General features: G+C 34.7%; 1 protein-coding gene across 2 annotated transcripts in view; it reads right to left on the minus strand.

Moving 5' to 3' along the window:
* Window positions 1-18,339, minus strand: part of PCDH15 (protocadherin related 15) — a 1,777,335-nt gene that overhangs the window by 947,557 nt on the left and 811,439 nt on the right. The window lies entirely within an intron of this gene.

Genomic DNA, 18,339 nt, shown 5'->3' on the forward strand with positions numbered 1-18,339 from the left:
ATCTTTACAATTTGCTTCCTCTAAACACATTCTTTCTTCTGGAAATAAAACGGCGCTTTGAAAGAATATTACCAACAGGAAGAAATATTTCAAACACAAGGTTCCTGCTTTCAGTTACCTAACAGCTGGTACTATGTGTTTACATTTAGAAAGACGAAACCTTACAAAGATATATTATGCTTTCTCAAGTAATTTAGATTTGTCACAGTGCAAGAAAAATTCATTGACAAATAATTCAAATAGGCTTGTAAGTCTCAGAGATAAGGGGCTTTAAAAAAAGCAAAATACATTCTTTAATAAGCAAAGTTATGAGACAGATCTATAAAATAGAATCGAGAAAACTTTCAAAGTATTCTATACAGAACAGATGATTTAGTAACCTACTGTGAAAAGAACTATTGATACTCCAATAGCAGTGGCGATACAGTGAAAAGGTAAATTTTGAGGATGCTATATGACTGCTTGATCTAGTAGTGTAATACTGTGAACAAGCATGGACTTTGCAGCCAGACATATTTAAGTTCCAGTCCTGACTCCATAATTTACATTGCTGTGGTTCACTTAAAACTCTGTGAGCCTCAGTTTCTATATCTTTAAAATTAGGCTAATAATGCCTATGTAAATGTTGTGAAATGCTCAGAAATATAAACTAAAATCAATGCTATTGTTTTCCTGTCATCTAGCAAAGAGTATTGCTCCAATTGTATGTGTCAAATAATGTAAAACGTAAAGGTACTAACCTATCAAATCTATTATTTTTCTAATTGATTACAGAAGAATCCACTAACTTTAGTAGCAAGAATGTCTGTTATCTCTCAATTGGTCTCTCCCTTCAGGCTGATTTTTTTGCTAATATCTGTGGTGCTGAGATAATCCAAAAGAGAACCCCAACTCCTTTAGTGGCAGAGCTGGCACAAGCTTATACACGACCCCAGGGACCTAAGAACTAGCCCACCAAGCTTGCTACCACTGGAGTCCCCATCACATCCAGTGGTAGTACTGCCACACGCAGGAGAGCTGGCCATCCCAACATCTTTCTCTCCAGCAAGGCCTCACCACAGCCTCTACAAACAACTGTAGTCTATGCTACCAAGACACTCACACATACCACTGATGTTAATTGAAGTCAGAGAAATCACATGGAGACTATACTAGTGCCCACCAGAACCCAAGCCAAAGCACTCTACCAAACCAACACTCTAGGACACATCTACAGGAAAAAAGTCTTTTCCTATAAAAGCTACTCCATAAAATTGGAAGAAGAAACTATTCCACCAGTATCAATGGAGGGATATAAAACAGGTAAATGCAAGGAAACGTGACACTTTCAAAGGAACAAAGTAATTTTCCAGTAAGAGAACCCACCCTAAAAGGAATCTATGGAATGCTTGAAAAAGAATAATAATAATTAACAAAGAAACAGTTAGATACAAGAAAACACAGAAAAAATGTTTAAATAATAAGAAAAATAATTTATGATCTGAATGAGAAATTCAACGAAAAGGTATCATGAGAAAAAATCAGGCAGAAACTCTGGAACTGGAAAATTCAGTGACTGAAATGATAAATACTACTGAGGGCTTTAACCATAAAGTAGATGAAGGAGAAGAAGGAAATTTTTTACTTGAAGACATCTTTTGAAATAACCTCATCAAATAAGGAGAAAGAAACAAAGAAAGAAAGAATGATGAAAAGGAAAAAAGAAAACAAATTAAACATATTAAAGAAAGCCTGTGAGACATATGGAACATCATTAAGCAAACAAATATTTGCATTATGAAGTTTCTGATGAAGACTAAACATAAAAATTCATATAAAACCTGCTTAATAAAGTAAGAGCTGAAAACTTCCCAAGTCTTCAGAGAGATATGAACTTCCAGAGTCAGAAAGATTCAAGATTTCCTAATAGATTCAACCCAAAGGGTTTTCTTACTGATACTTACAGGAAAACTATCAAAAGTAAAAGACAAAGAGAACTTATGGATACTGGAGTCTCCAAAGCGGGGAGAGGCTGGGAGGGGAATGAGAGAGACAAAAAGCCACATATTGGGTACAATCTTCACCACTCTGGTGATGGGTGCACTAAAATCTCAGACTTTACCAATTGTATTAATCTGTTTTCATAATGCTATAAAGAACTGCCCAAGACTGGGTAATTTACAAAGAAGAGTTTTAATTGACTCACAGTTCAGCCTGGCTAGGGAGGCCTCAGGAAACTTACAATCATGGCAGAAGGCAAAGGGGAAGCAAGGCACCTTTTTCACATGGTGGCAGGAAGGAGAAGTGTCGAGTGAAGGGGGAAGAACCCCTTATTACACCATCAGGTCCTATGGGAACTTACTCACTATCATGAGAACAGCATGCAGGAAATTGCCCCCATGATTTAATTAGCTCCACCTAGTCTCTTCCTTGACACTCGGGGGTTATAGGGATTATGAGGGTTACAATTCAAGATTAGATTTGGTTGAGGACACAAGGCCTAACCATGTCACCACTATACAATTTATCCATGTAATCAAAGACCACTTGTACACCTAAAGCTATTGAAATTTTTAAAAATAAAAAAAATGAAAAGATCTTAAAAGAATAATAATAATAAAAAAAAACAGCAAGAGAAAAGTGTCTAGTCACATGTAGGGGAATTTTTACCAGACAAAGAGCAGATTTCTCAGTAGAACTGTAACTAGCCAGGAATAATGGGATAATAGATTCAAAGTGCTGAAAGAAAAAAATAAAAGTTGGTCAAAAATACTATGTCCAGCAAAGCTACTGTTCAGCCATGAAGAAGAAGTAAAGTCTTTCCTATACAGGCAAAAACTAAGAGAATCAATTCATCACCACTAGATTGGCCTTAAAATAAATGCTTAAGGGAGTCTGACATCTGGAAGCCAATAGATGATATCTCACAGCATGAAATCATGCAAAAGTAGAATTACTGATAGAGAAATGTAGTCCAAGGAAAATTGTGGTGCTATGATCAGAAGGGGAAAATAAATACTGGGAAAAAGGCAATATATATTTGTATAACTCTGCATAATCATATAAAATGTTACTGCTTTTTGTTTTGTTTATATCTTTATACATTCTGGTTTTGGTCTTGAATAATCTGAAGATGAATCTATGCGAATGAATTAATTTTTATATGATATATTTTATTTTTTCTACCTCTGACTTCACCCAGCTCCTAACCCCCATCGCATACTGAACCCATTAATGGCTTCATTTCCATCATGTCAGTCATCAGTCCTTCTCTAAGCCCCAAGACATCCCTGACCAAGACAGGAAGTGTGCCTGCATTTCAGAATGGAACACAGAGTTCATCTACCCGATATGACCCAAATATCAGGTCAGAAGAAGATACAGAGCAGGCAAAACACAAAAAGGAAAGGCAGCGTAAAGTCAGTTCCATTTTATAAAAATGCCTTTCTTTTTTACTCTTCTTGGAAAATAACTTCTTGTTCTCAAACTTTTGGTGGTCAAAAAAACATAACTGTTCATTTTTTTCTTTCTGATCCATAGAAACCTGGAGCCTGCCTCAACATTTTTTTTCCTTATTGTTCTACCTAGCTGCATACCTCAGTATTAATACTAGAATAAAATGTATTTCGTTTTTCTTTCACAATCCCCTCCTCCTTTCTTAAGCTTCATATTTTAGCTCTCTAATTAACTCCCAAGTAGGGTAATACCTAATAAGCGTTATGTGTACAATTCCTGAGAGACTGTTTAAGAAACAACCCACAGAGTTATCCCTTGCACACCTTTGATGAATTTCCTGGATCCCCTTTTGATCTGAATTAATGAATGTTCCTGAGGGAGTGCTGATTTTCTAGCATTCTTCCACCTTTGACGCAGAATCTGAAAAGTCCCTTGTACAATAACTTTGGGTAGCAACATGAATGCAAATGGATGTTCAGATTTCAAGACCTTCTATTCTAATTCTTTGTAAACTTAGGCTGAGACAAGGGGAAAAAAAGCATGTAGCTCCCTGGATAAATCTTAAATTCTGCCATCAGAGCTAAGATTTACCTTCATCTGTTTCTGCAGAGACAGACATTTTTTTTAAAAGGCATCCTATGCTTGACTCTAAATCCTCAGTTATATCTTCATCTTCGTCTTGAGATGGAGCACCTCAGGGAAGTTCCAGGGATTGACATCAGCACTCCCTTCTCCCTGATACGTTGTTAAAGGTTTCCTTTTTAATAAATAATTTATTGAGTTCCTAGAGCTATAGACTGAAGTGTTTATTTTGGATTCTACATTTTTTCATTCGATAAATGTATTGAGTGTCCACACTTATATAATATGCACTTATACATCTCCAGGTATAGTAATATAAGAAATTGTACCGATTGGTGCAATTACTGAAAGTGAAAGTCCCATAATCACCGTCAGTTATAATTCTGTGCTTTTAGAATGTATGACACAAAACTGGCAGCTTGATGAGAGCATAGCAGTCATGCTCTCATCTGTATATCAATGCTAGGAAATATTTTAAGAGGATAATATCATCTGAGGAGTCCATAGTTAAAGTCTCGAATGTAGCTTTTGAATGAATCATATATGGCATATATAATCAGCAAGAACAGGCACATGATTCTATTACTTCACTCTATTCCACCAGTTAAAGTTTGAGCTTCTAGAAGATCTTTCATATACAAGACTTTTCCAAAATAACAGATAAAAACATAGACACAATAGTCCCAAAAATATTTTCAGAGAATTCAGGCAAGTTATTTTTCAAGTGTCCATGATAATGCTCTGTTTATAGAAATCAAAGACATAAAGTACAGATTATTCACAAGAAACAGCTGTCTTGAGAAACAAATCTGATTTATTCATTTAATAAACATTTGTTGGCACCATGCAGGTCAGTACTGTTGGAAATATAGTCATAAGAAAGATACGTTTTTATTAAAGCAGAATTTTAAATGAAGGGTATGCTTTGTGGAATAAGATTTTATAGATCTTTGAATTTATGTCAATACAATGAAATGACAAACCGTAGTTTCTTATCATTTAGTCTTTAATATATGACTTTAGGTTTTCTTCTTATCAATCTGTTCCTGTTACTAAGATAACAATTTATAGTATTTTATTATAATGAGAATAAAATCAAACATGATATGGCAGGTCTTCATATTATTATTACAATTGTTCTTTTATAACTTGTACCCATTGCAATTTTCTTTGCTAATTTCCTCAAAAGACAACTATGTAAAGATACTATATTTCTATATAATAGCTCTAGATTTGTTTGTTCTAGGTTTTGCTTGTCTAACCTAAAGATTATCCTACAAAGTTCATGGCCTTAAATTATCTAACTTTGAAGATACCATCTTTAGATAGAATGCCAATTTTGATTCTAAAAAACTTGATCTTGCTGTACATGTGAATTGCATCATGCAGTTAATTGGTTCATTAATTATCTATAAAAATGTGGAAAAAGTCCTAAATGGTTGGCAAATATATGCTAAAAGCAGGGTATAAATATAGGCCAACATTTAAAAGGTTTCCAAAATATTCTACATAAAGATAAAAAGGAAAAAAAAACAATTTTTACAAAAATCATCTTAATGTATGCTTTGTGACAGTTACACAAATAAATATATAAAATGTATGATACAATCCTTTATTTAAAAGCATTTATTTTTCAACTTTCGAACTTGACTTTTTAGAAAATATGTCTAAGGTTTTACATATCATTATGTGATAGTCAACAATAGTGTCAAAATTCTAAACAATTTGATTCAATTTAAGAGGCTATTGCAATGTTTCTCACTTCAGTTACTCTTAAGTATTCTCTTCTGCAAGGCAAGTCACACTACCTCTATGTTATCTAAAAGTGACTCTTCTCCAGGCATCAAGAGTGCAGAACATGACAGGATGAGCCACTATGGACTTTTCACCTTCCCTTCATAGGGCAGAAAACCATTCAGGTAATCAGACATTTTCAGTTTAATCATCAGGGCATGAACCTCAGGGTTCAAAGCTGCTGATAGCCAACATATGGATTTTGAGGACAGATTCAACTAGCAAAGCCAATGGAGAGACACATCCCAAATTCATGTTTGAGCCTTAAGTTCAGCGATGCTTGTTGCAAGCCAGTTACATATCACTAGATTTCAATTAGTTAGAACAATAAATTTACTTATCTTCTCTTTTGAACAAACTTATTTAGGCAGAAAGAGAGTATCCGAGAGAGCGTGAATAAACAACATGAGAAAAGTTGGAATATCTTAGCAAGGCAATGACATCATAAGATGGCAGCACTGTAGAGAAAACAGAGTAAGAAAGAAGAAGAGAGGCACAGGAAGGGGAGAAAAAAAATAGGAAGGGTGACCATCAGGTGAAAAATAATGAGAACTTTAAGGAACATATGGGAGGGAGGTTTGACTCTAAAGCTATTAAGGGGATAGAATTAACAGGAAAAAATATAGCATTTGAAATATGAGCAGAAACAAACAGGGATAAAACAAGGCTGATATATGGGTTTCAAGCTTGTAATATGATATTAGTTGCTATTAGTCAATGAAATAAGATTATAATGAAGAAAATTAGAGATTAGGAAGCAGGGATGGAGAAGAGATCATGAACTTCGTTTCACACCTTATGAATCTGAAATAATCATGGGATATCCAAATGAAAGTTCCAAGAGACGGTTGGTTATGCAGGTCTGAGCTATGGAATACAATTTGGAGATGTCAGAGATACAATTTTAGCTGCCATCTGTAGACAGAAATTAGTTAAGAATTTAACAGTAGATAAAATAAATCAGAAGTAATATGGAAGGCTGGAGTGGAAAAAAATAAAGTATATCTGAGAACATTAACGTGTGAGATATACATAGAGTAAGAACAGCTTGAAAGTAAACCTAAAATCTGTCTTCAGTAATGAGATTTAAAATAGAAATAATTATAAACAAAAAATAAACAAAAGGTGAAAGTTACGCTATGTAAAAGAAGGCAGAGGAGAGATTCTAAGATGAGGGAAGAGTCAGCAATATCAAGTAATGCAGATGGGTCAAATCTTCCACTGAGTTTAGCAAGTCATTGGTGATAACTGGTATGGGGCATCTCAGAAAAATAGTAAAGGTGGAAGTAAGATTGCAGTAGAGAGAGTGAAATTGCATTAATAATTCACTCAATGGGTCATTGAGTTTGAAGTTGAATTCAAACTTATGAATCTAATTCTTTATAGAATCAAGGTCCTCTAGAAACTTGGTCATTTCCTATATGAAACTTTCAAGGAAGATACTTATATTACCCAGGCGAATAATACTAACTACATGGGATACGGGGTCACATTGAATGTCTCAGGAATTGTGGCTGATTTTTTCTATGAGAAAGCATAAGTACATCTCATATAGTGAATGGCTTCCAAAACATTCATATTCAAAATTCATTTGACAACCAATACATAACATAACATTTATAAGAATGTCTTTGTTATGACCAACACCAAAGCAAATACAAAAACAAAAATCCTTAAAGACATACTATGTGTGAATGTTATAACTTATCCAAAAATCTTGTTTCTATTTTGTCCCTTGTTAAATTTTCACCCTATGACTTGCTGAGAAGCTGCAGGAGAGAGAATTTCCTGTTGAGTTGTCTAACAGCTTATTATTTCCTCCTGCTATGTCCTCAACATCTATGTTCAATATTAAATTGCACTGCAGTGGAGATGACTGTGTGTGTGTGTGTGTGTGTGTGTGTGTGTGTGTGTGTGTGTGTGTGTGTGTGCTTTAAGCAAAAGACAGAGGCTTGAGTGACTTAGTAGCTACAAATATAAATCACTGACAAGCAATTAACATATACTTCGGTTCAAAACCAAATATTTCCTTAGCAACAATCATAATCACTATTTTACAGTGAAAATTGGCATATTTATGATATCTTGACATTAAGATATTCAGTAAGCATATTGATGTTTAAATTCCATGTTTAAATGCAACTATTTATAAATCAATCATCCCACAGTCACCTTTTCTTAATTTTGTAGTGCAAATATGTGAGTTTAAGATTTTAGATTGACCAGAGTGCTTATTTGTTTTCTTCCACATAGCTCAGTTTAAAATTTGTAAAAAGTATAAAACCACAGGAAAGAAAAGTGATAAATGCAAATATGTGATTCAGCAAGTTTCTTAACATTTGAAAGTAGATGGAAGGTCATAATTATTTAAAGCAGAATACAAAAATATCACATTGCAAATGGCAAAATTGGGTGAGTATGGATAACATACACTATCAAACTGACTGGAGAAAATATGACAAACTTAACAAATAAGGGTAGCATGAAAATCAAGAAAGATTAGTGGTGCCAGTTAAAATATTAAATAAAAGTATAGGTAAATTAGGGGGATCCTTCCCCAAGTTCCAAGCAATTTTCCCATAAGCCTTCTCCTTCCCCATAACTGAGAGTTTATTTTCTGAAGAAATTGTCAGAGCCACCAGACTTTTAAGTCAAAGAAAGTAAGGCCAACTCTTTGCTTGAGTACAGGAATGTCTACCTGCTGACAAGCTCTGCTCATACATAGAAGATTTCCAAAGATCATCTCAGTGCCCAGCCACTAGTGACACTGACAACTATCTATTAAAAACCCACACACACATTTTTACATATGTATATATTTACATATATAAATCTATATATATATGTAAAAAATATATATCTGTATTTCCCTCATCTTTTAAAACATAACAAAAGTATTTGTCTCAACTTCCCAATAGTTAAACTTGGCCTTGTGACTGAGTTCTAGACAAAGGCAGGTGAGAAGTCACATGTGCCACATCCCATCCTATCTTGATTTATGAAACCTTCTTTGCAGGCTGCTTATTATTTTTCCCCCAGAAAGTTGTCGGGGGTAACAAATCCTCTGGGTGAGCTTGGAAGCCATGTGTTGCAGATCATTCCCCTGGCCCCAAGATGCTGTTGACTTAAAATCTACCCACAGAGAGATACATGAAAAATAATGAACATTAAACAATTACACATGAAGATATATGCGTTTCCATGGCCTACATACTCAACTAATAATTTAATGTAAATGGAGAAGCAGGATTAATCAGCCTCTTTGAATAAAACCTGAAACCCTAAAAATGGAAAATAAACCAGAATAAAAAATAAAAGGTGGGAATGGGGAGAGGAAATAATAGAGAGGTAGGCAAATAAAACTGCTTTAAAATAAACATCCTCACAAAGGTAAGAAAATATAATTTTAAAAAAGCAAATGACTTAGAGGGTAAGAATGAGATCTTGAGAGAAAACTATTAAGACCCACAAACAAAAATAACAATAACGACAACCAAAATACTCAAAATACTCCTAGGCCAATTATCTTTCAATCCTAACACAACACCTGAACTGCTTTTCGTGTTTACTAATAACCTCCATTTTTGAAACCAGTAATTATTTATCAGTTCCTGTCTTTCTGGAATCATTAATGGTATTTGAAACAATTGATCCTTATAAGGGCTCAGAGCTCTTCTTTTAAAATAAAAGAAATATGAGGTAGTACTCAGCAATCAAGTAGTCCAGATAGGTCAAATCTTCCATTGAATTTAGCAAGTCATTGGTGACAACTGGTATGGGGCATCTCAGAAGAATAGTAAAGGTGGAAGCAAGATTGCAGTAAAGAGAGTGGAATTTCATTAATAATTCACTCAGTGGGTCACTGAGTTTGAAGTTGAATTCAAACTTGTGAATCTAATCCTTTATAGAATCACAGTCCCTTAGAAACCTTGACGTCTTCTTTTCTTAAAATTTAAGGTCCACAGACCTTTTCTTTTCTTAAAATTTATATCCAGCCCAAGTTCTCTTCTGAGCTCTAAACTTTCAGGGTTATCTAATTTGTATGCATTATACTCATCTCAAACATAACATGTTTAAAAATGAGATCTTAATTTGCCTTTCTAAGCTCATGTTAATCTTCCCATCTCAGTAACAATTTCAAAAATCTTGAAGTCATCCAATCTCTCTCTTTACTTCATATCTCACATTTAAGCCATCAATACATTATGATGATTCTATCTTTAAAATGTATTCAGAATCAAAACCACTTCTGACCACCGCACTGCTAATACCTTAGGCTGAGCCACCATTTCTTTGTGCCTAAATTATTGCTTTGGCTCCTTAATTTCTCATTCTGCTCTCATCTACCTGTTGACTATTTCCACAGAGCAGGGAGAGTAGCACTTTTACAATGTGCATTAGGAAGACTTCAGATTTCATTAAGAAGCCCCTCTTGTTACAACACAAAAGCCCTGTACACAACACAATTAATGAGCATAGAATGACCCTGAGAAGTAGAAAGAAGAAGGTAAACTGGCTAGAGACCTAACGGCCAACAACAACATGGCAGTGAGCCCTCTGGGTTTCCTTATTCTGGCCCATAATCTGGGGCAGGGCTCCAATATGGACTGGAATATAGATGCAGGTCCAAAAAGCTCCAAGAAAAATATCTTTACTCTAAGCAAAGGACCAGAAAAAGGGTAGCCTAAAAACAGAAAAAGTTTTGGGAAATACTTGCCTACTCCAGCCAAATACCAAGGGTAAAAATTGCACCATCTCTACCCCACTAGTGGCTTCGGCAATATCAAGTAGGGAGCTGATTTTTCACAAATGACAACCTTGCTTCTGAGAAAGCAGGTAGCTGCCACTAAATTCATCTGCTCAGGGAGCTGTGATGAATGGTTTTGTGTGCCAATTTGACTGGGTGATAAGATACCCAAATACTTGGTTAAACATTATTCTGGGTGTGTTTGTAAAGGTGTTTCTGAATGACATTAACATTTGAATTGGTAAACTGAGTAAAGCTGACTGACAACCCAACTGTGGATGGGCTTTATCTAAACCACTGAAGGCCCGAACAGAACAAAAGTTGCTCTCCCTACCTGTCTTCAAGCTGGGACGTGAGTCTTTTACCATCAGACTTGAACTCGGACTGGATCAATACCATCAGTTTTCCTGGATCTCCAGCTTGCTGACTGCAGATCTAAGGACTTCTCATTCTCTGTGATTACTTGGGACAATTTCTTGTCTATCTACAGATAGACAGACAAATAGGTAACCTATTTATCACCTATCTAATTTCCTATTCATTCTGTATCTCCAGAGAACCCTGACAAATACAGTAATATAGCCAGGTTGAGCACTAGCACGGTGGGATCTTCTATCTCATTCACCACCAGAAAGAAGGAGAGGTACTGAGTCCCCCACTCCCAACTTCTACCCATATCATGCTGTTAGCAGTGTCCTCCACCTGGACCACCAGGTGAGCTAGGTGAGCCCCTATTCCTACCCAGTATCAAACTGACTTAATTAAGGAGGCAATATGAGGATGATCTTGTCAATTGTAGGCTTCACTCTACTACTCCACGTCGTCACCACCACCACCCAGTGTCAGTGGGCTCAGTGGAACTGAACCTTCAACCCCACCTGGGCATCAATGAGACTGAAAACTGTGTTGCAAGTCTAGGCTAGTTAGCACTGCGCTTTATCCCCACCCTTGGTGTCAGGGATATTGAGTAGCTGAGCCTCCATTCCCATTCTGCAGCAAAAAAGCATTGCAAGTCAATTCTCTATTTTCAATATCTCTGGTGGCTCTGGGATACAAGAGGGAAGTTGATTTTATACACCCACCCAGAGGCAATGAGGCAGTGTAAGTCTGGGTCTTAAAACCACTGAAAGGAGGACTGCCATTCTGAAAAATCATGGAATTTAGTGGCCAGCATTTTTGAAGACTTAGAAAACTTTATTGACTATCATGATCTGTGGAATGTCTCAAAAAAAATTAAAGATACAGGTTCAGCAAAGTAAGCTGAAAAAGGCATGAATTAATGACAGAAAAATAAAATATTAGAAAAAAATCACAATCTATTTTTGCATATTGTAGTAAAGTAGCCATAATTTTTATATATATTTTTATATATCAATTATATATATAATATATGTATAATTTATATATATATATCTTAAAGGAAATATAATCTACATCAAAATGGCAACTATTTACTAAACATGCATTTTTTATAAACACATAGCAATGATCTTTGCTTTGGCATTTTCTCAATTACACAATATCTTCCATTCAAGTTACCATCTTCTAAAAAGTTATTTGAGAAAATCTTATTTCTCACAATGAAACCTTAATATCTGAAGCTTGATTGAATATTATTCTATCCTTAACCCTAACTTACAAATACAAAATAATAATTCATATAATGTATGCTATTGAAAGCTCAGTATATCCTGAGTGGAAATTTTTCAATAAACCTTGTAAAAATGCCTGAAATGTTTGCTGTCATTTTTTGAAAAATATAAGCACACCAATGCAACTATAGCTAATGTTCCAAATTGAGTATTTTATTTCATGCTTACTGTATCAGATAGAATGGAAGGTTAACAGACTTTCAACACCTCTTAAATGAAGGGCTTCATGCACACACATTCTGAAGTAAAATTAATCAGAGGGGCGAAATCTGTACCTACCTGGTAGAGGTTAAATGGATGGCATATTTAAAATCACCATTCATAGCTCCTGGCACACAGTAGACACTAAATATTTTTTTCTTCTATCATTTATAAGATAAATTCAACAACACATCAAAGAAAGTAGGAAAATAAACATTCAAACCAAACTCTTGCATTCATTCCTAGATTGCTTTTTTTAAAACGTAGTCAAACATTAGTAATAACAAATTTAGTAAAAAGTTCTGAATTGTAAAATTCAAAAATTGTTTAAGTTCAAATTTTTAACAACATAAAATTGAAAATCAAAATTTGAGTACTTCACTTTCTGGCAAATTGCTTTATGTTCTCATAATCTGCCTTATAGCTAGGGACAGCCTTAGTGCTTTCATATTACACATTTTCACTTACAAACCAGACACATTCTTTATAATGATATTTCTCCCATCTTTTCTTGAAATTCAGAAAAAGAATTATATGTGTGTCTCATTTAAAATTCTCCACACTTCTTAGTTTCATACTTTTTTTCTAACTTAATTGTCCACTTTTCCTTGTCCCTAGTTGATCTTCACTCATCTTACTATAAACATTCACTTACTTTTTAAAAATTCCTACCGCCTCTCTCTTCCACAACCAGTCCTTATATTAAGTAATTAAATAAAAATGACCAAGTTACCACCAGGACAAAATAAATGTCCATTCTCTAAACTATTACTTCAGTTGGCCTTAAGAAAGTAGGATGGACAGTAGGGAGACATCTTTTCTAGTAATTCTGCAAATCAATACCACCATTCTCTGCAAAGTAGACAGGAGGAAATTGTTTCATTGCAATGTTTCATATTAAAAAACCAAAACATCATTTCAGCTTTCCCATACTCTATGGAAACTAATATTCAGAGCAAATATGTATTCTTTCATTAAATATTTATTGAGTACTTACGAAATTCTGGACACTGAGCTAGTTAGTGGAATTACTAAAATACAATGTGCAATGCCACAAATGAAATATGCTTTTTCATTTAATTAAGAGAGCAAGACTATGAGATAGAAAATAATACCTGAGTTTTCCAGGTGATGCAACTATAGCTTATCAATATTAAATTGCTTACTATATTCTGTGCAGAATAAGGGTTGAAACAAGGATTTAACTTGACCTCTGATGCCTTGACCTCTGATGACAATGCTTTTGCTTTCAATTATACCTAAATAATTATGTTGATGTCAAGGATGATGATGATGATAAGTATCAATCTCCATTTACTAAAATATACCTTGGTTTCAGGTCCTGTGCTTGCATGCTTTATGTATGTGAATTACATCCTTTTATCACCCTTTACAGACAGAAACCAAGGCTCGGAGAAGTTAAAGAACTTGATCCTTGCTGGTAAGGGAGTGGAATAGAATTGAGGCTCAATTCCATCTGGTTCTGTATTCTTTTCTTTACCATCAATTCTCTATAGCAACAGTTATTGAAACTAGAAGACCCATCTCACAGCCTCTCTCTTACATACACACATTCAATTTCATTCTCCATACTTGGATCACGGGCTCTCTCCTCTGTCTTTCTACATTATCTATCTATCTATCTATTATCTATCTATCTATCTATCTATCTATCTATCTATCTATCTATCATCATCATCATCATCATCTAGGTATCTATATCTATATATCAACCTTCCTATCATCTGTATGTATGCCTGTCTCAGTCTCCCTTTCTGTCTCTATCTCTCAGACTTTCTATACCTGTATCTCTTTCCCTATCTCTTTACTTTTTGTTTCATTTTGTTTATTATTTGTCTTTCTGGCAATCTGTCTATTTCTGTCTTTCTTGACCCTGTGTTTTCCCAGCCTGTCTGTCACTCTGCTTCTACCTTTCTCTCTGAACCTATCTCCACTTCTCTCTCTTTCTGTTCGTTTCTAAGTGTATATCTCAGTTTTTCTTTCTGTTCCCTTTCTCTTTTTCTTATCTTTGACTGTCTCTAACTTTCATTATGTTTTTCCTTGTAAGTCTTTCTCATTTTCTTTGTGTGACTATCCCTGTATCTCTCTTTGGTTTGTATCTCTGTGAATATCTTTCTGTGACTTATCTGTGTCTGTCTCTGTCTTTCAGACAGAGATGTAAGGTTCTAAAGTAATAAAAACCTCTCATCCAGTTTTAATGACCCTTCTCTGGATTCCAGTGGTGTGCTGCAAAGTTGAAGAAATAAGTCCCTTAAATGACAAAGCAAAAAGGAAAGTCACTGTCCTTGGGTAAACAATTTGCATTTCCATAAGGATTCAGTGATGCAGAATCAGAAAAGGCTCATTCTGACACCTCCATGAAAACAACAGGGAGAGCATTCATTAGCTGGGCTTCCTTTTGAATGATGCACTTCATCGCACACACCGCCGTCCTCCCCCTGTCAGGAAACAGTGCTTAATTCTATCGGAAACTCGCCCTTTCACTACGCATGAGAATGAATGACTTTTCAAAGTAATAAGAACCACACATCTGCAATGGCCTGAGAATGCTTACACTCTAAAAACCATACAGAAAGTTACACCTCCTATCAATTTCTTATCCATCAAGGAGCACAATAAACAAGCTTTGAACTTTTCCGTCTACCAACTTGAAGGAAAGAAATGCTTCATTTTCTTTAGTTTCTTGAAATAATGACTGCTTTTGCCTCTTACATTTATAGCTACAGTAGCCATGATCTGATACTTAAGGGTGAGTGCAACCTTTAAACAACTTAAGATATAAAAGGAAATTTGTCCATTACAGTGCTCAGAAACTTTTACTCTCTAGGCGAAAATTATTTTGTTGCTGTTATTGTTGAAACACACACACATACACACACACACACACACACAATCATCTTAGGAAGTAATTGGACAAGATTAAAACAATTAATTGTATTTAAAATTATTTAGCAATTCACAGGTTTCTTATTCATTTTCCTGGCTTCATTTATAAGTTGTGTATTTTAAATGTGGACACTGAGGAACAAATGTTTAGGGGGTGTGCTGAGGTTCTCAAGGAAAATAATTGTTGTCCTTGGGCCAGAATATGATGTTTTTATGCTCCTTATATTAATAAATAGCACACGTGTGTGTGTGTGGCGGGGGGAGCAGGGTGTGTGTGTCCATCTTACTCAATGTGACTCACTTTTAGGCTGAGATTAAGTCATATTTGTCTACATATTCTTCCAAGTCTCTCACTTCAGTTTATACACCACAGTTGAAAATTGTGCTTTAAGGTCAAGGTAGTCACTCTCACATTCAAAATTATTTCCCACCCTGCCCCTGCCATCCATACATGCAATGAATTAACATGTGTATTTGGAATTTCTGGGTGTATTCTCGGTTCTTGTCACCATTTCAACCTAAGTGCTTCCAGTACTCAATTTAAATAAATGTTACAGTTTCTGGGTGATTTACACCTCTGGAATTTGTATAGTGACTATCAACAGAAAATAATCTGGCCATAAATTACTCACATCAGCTTTTTTTTTTTCCTCACTCAAAATTGACTATGAGCACTAATGAGTCGCCACACTTCCTTCCAATACCCTTGGATGCAACTCAGTCATATTTGAGTCTGAAACTAATAAATGAAGCCCCACAGGTCATTGTTAGTTTTGAATCCACATTCTGTCATACTATAGTGTTAACAACAACAACAACAAAATCCCATTACAAAAGAAAATGTATCAAACCTCAAACAAAGTTTTAGTTGAGAGTCATAAAAATAGTTTTTGGATGCCATCCCTGACAAGTAAAACAATCTTTTGAATATTATAATTGTATAGTCTTATTTTGCATGTGAAAACCACAGATACATAGAATGACAAAATGGTTCTAGTTCACAAGTGTTCTCGATACTAAGAACTCTTTAAAAAAAATGGAAAAATACAAACAAAATGACTATGACCAAAACCCACTCTTAAAATAGAGTCTGAAGTAAAATTAAACTTTTAGATAATAAATATGATCATTTTATGAAGTAGTGTGATCTCTGTTTAGATTATTATTTCTGCTAACTTTTCCGTGGGTTCAGATCCTGAGTGAAACTTAAAACCATGTATTTCTCCCAGCGTTAGGGCTACAATAAAATGTAAATGTATATGAGGGGGCTTCTGTGTTAGGAAAAAGTTAATATAACAGCTGGTTTATGAAAAGCTATTGTTTTACACCATTTAAGTAGGAAAAAATATTCCTACAGTCTGAAACTGTATCTGCACATTTACAGAAAGGGGGAGTACACTCATCTACCCAATAAAGTGGTCACATTTAGGGAATTACTTTATAATTTTTGGTTTTACATTTTACTATATTGAGAAGGTTCATAATTTGGCTACGGAGTAAAAGTCCTCATAATAAACTGATAACACAAAGGAATCATTAATTCCTCAACATGTATTTGCTTGACATACATTTTGTGATCAAGTAATAACAGTAATTTCCTTTGATAAAAAATAATAATTACCTTTTGCCTTTAATTTCAAACATAAGCTATGAACCAAATACTGGAGAATTTTTGCAAGTGGCATAAAAAACAATTTACGTCTGCTTATCTGCTGTTAAAGTTGTATAATAAAAAGATACAACACACACTATGCAAAATTTAAATGGTGAAAAAATTAAGAGCAAAGTTGTAATGGACATTTATTTTTCACTGTTTTTTTAAAGCATAATTATTAGTGTTTTTAAAAACTAATTTATAGTTCAGATACTTATCAAATATTATCAGTGGGTATACTATATTTTTTTAAATTTCCTAGAAATCGAAATGTTTTATTTAAATCTTTTTGTGAATAATATTCAAAACTTCATGCCATAATTTTCCAGAGAAGTTGCTGACAGGTAGCACAAACTCTGACCTGTTCAGGTCCCTTAATGATTATGTTTAAGGGTAATTTTGGGGGCAAAGTTGTAGGGATTCACATTTCCTGCTCAGCACATAATTGCAATAGCTGAGGGGTTAGGAGGTCGCTACTCAGTGGAATTGGGCACCCATTAAATGGCACTTTTATTTCATAGGAGAATGAGTCCACAGTCAAGGGGATCAAGTTGCTGAAACCTGAAGACACACATGTACAGATACATTCACTCACTCACACTTAGCCACAACTTAAGCAGACTAAAGAAACTAATAGTAAACCAATTTTCTGTGAAAAAAAAAAAAAAAAAAAACAGTTCACATGAGCATATACAACAAAGCTTCATACCTGCTGTGCAAACCACAGCAAGCATTTTGCGCTCAAAATATGCCTCTTTTACAGATTATTTGTTTCTCTAATGTTAAGCAACATAATAACTTAAGTATTTGGTCACTAGATTTGACAGTTGGCTCTTTTGTGAAAGCAAATGAGTATGACTTGGAGCTTACAGGAGGCCATCATATTGTACTCTAGTTAACGATGGCTTTCTGCATACGTGCTACAAGTCCATCAAATCAATGGCCATCTGTGCGTACTAGAGACACAGAGTACCAACAGACCGAACCTGAAACTTGTTATTCAGGGCCCACCCACTCTATAGCTACCAAAGTATATTTTTTAAAGTAAAGGCCACATCACAAAGTGGGAAAGCTGTTAATACTATCTAGCATTAATTCTGTATTAGAAGGATACAGTCGACCTAGATTCAAATTCTAAATAGTTAATGCTCCCAAATACTTACAAAAGAAGTAAATATTCTAATAAACTAAAATATCTTTAGTAAAAATATCAGTATACTCACAAAATATAAAAAATACTGTTCATTGTGATGCAGAATTAGCTACTTTAACTCAACTACCAACTATAACCTCCAGCAACAACCACTCATAAAACAAATCATCAATATTTGCACACACAAAAATAAAACGTGTCAGTTCTGATGCCA

Source organism: Hylobates moloch, unplaced genomic scaffold (assembly GCF_009828535.3).
Source record: "Hylobates moloch isolate HMO894 unplaced genomic scaffold, HMol_V3 SCAFFOLD_3, whole genome shotgun sequence".
Lineage (NCBI taxonomy): Eukaryota > Metazoa > Chordata > Mammalia > Primates > Hylobatidae > Hylobates > Hylobates moloch.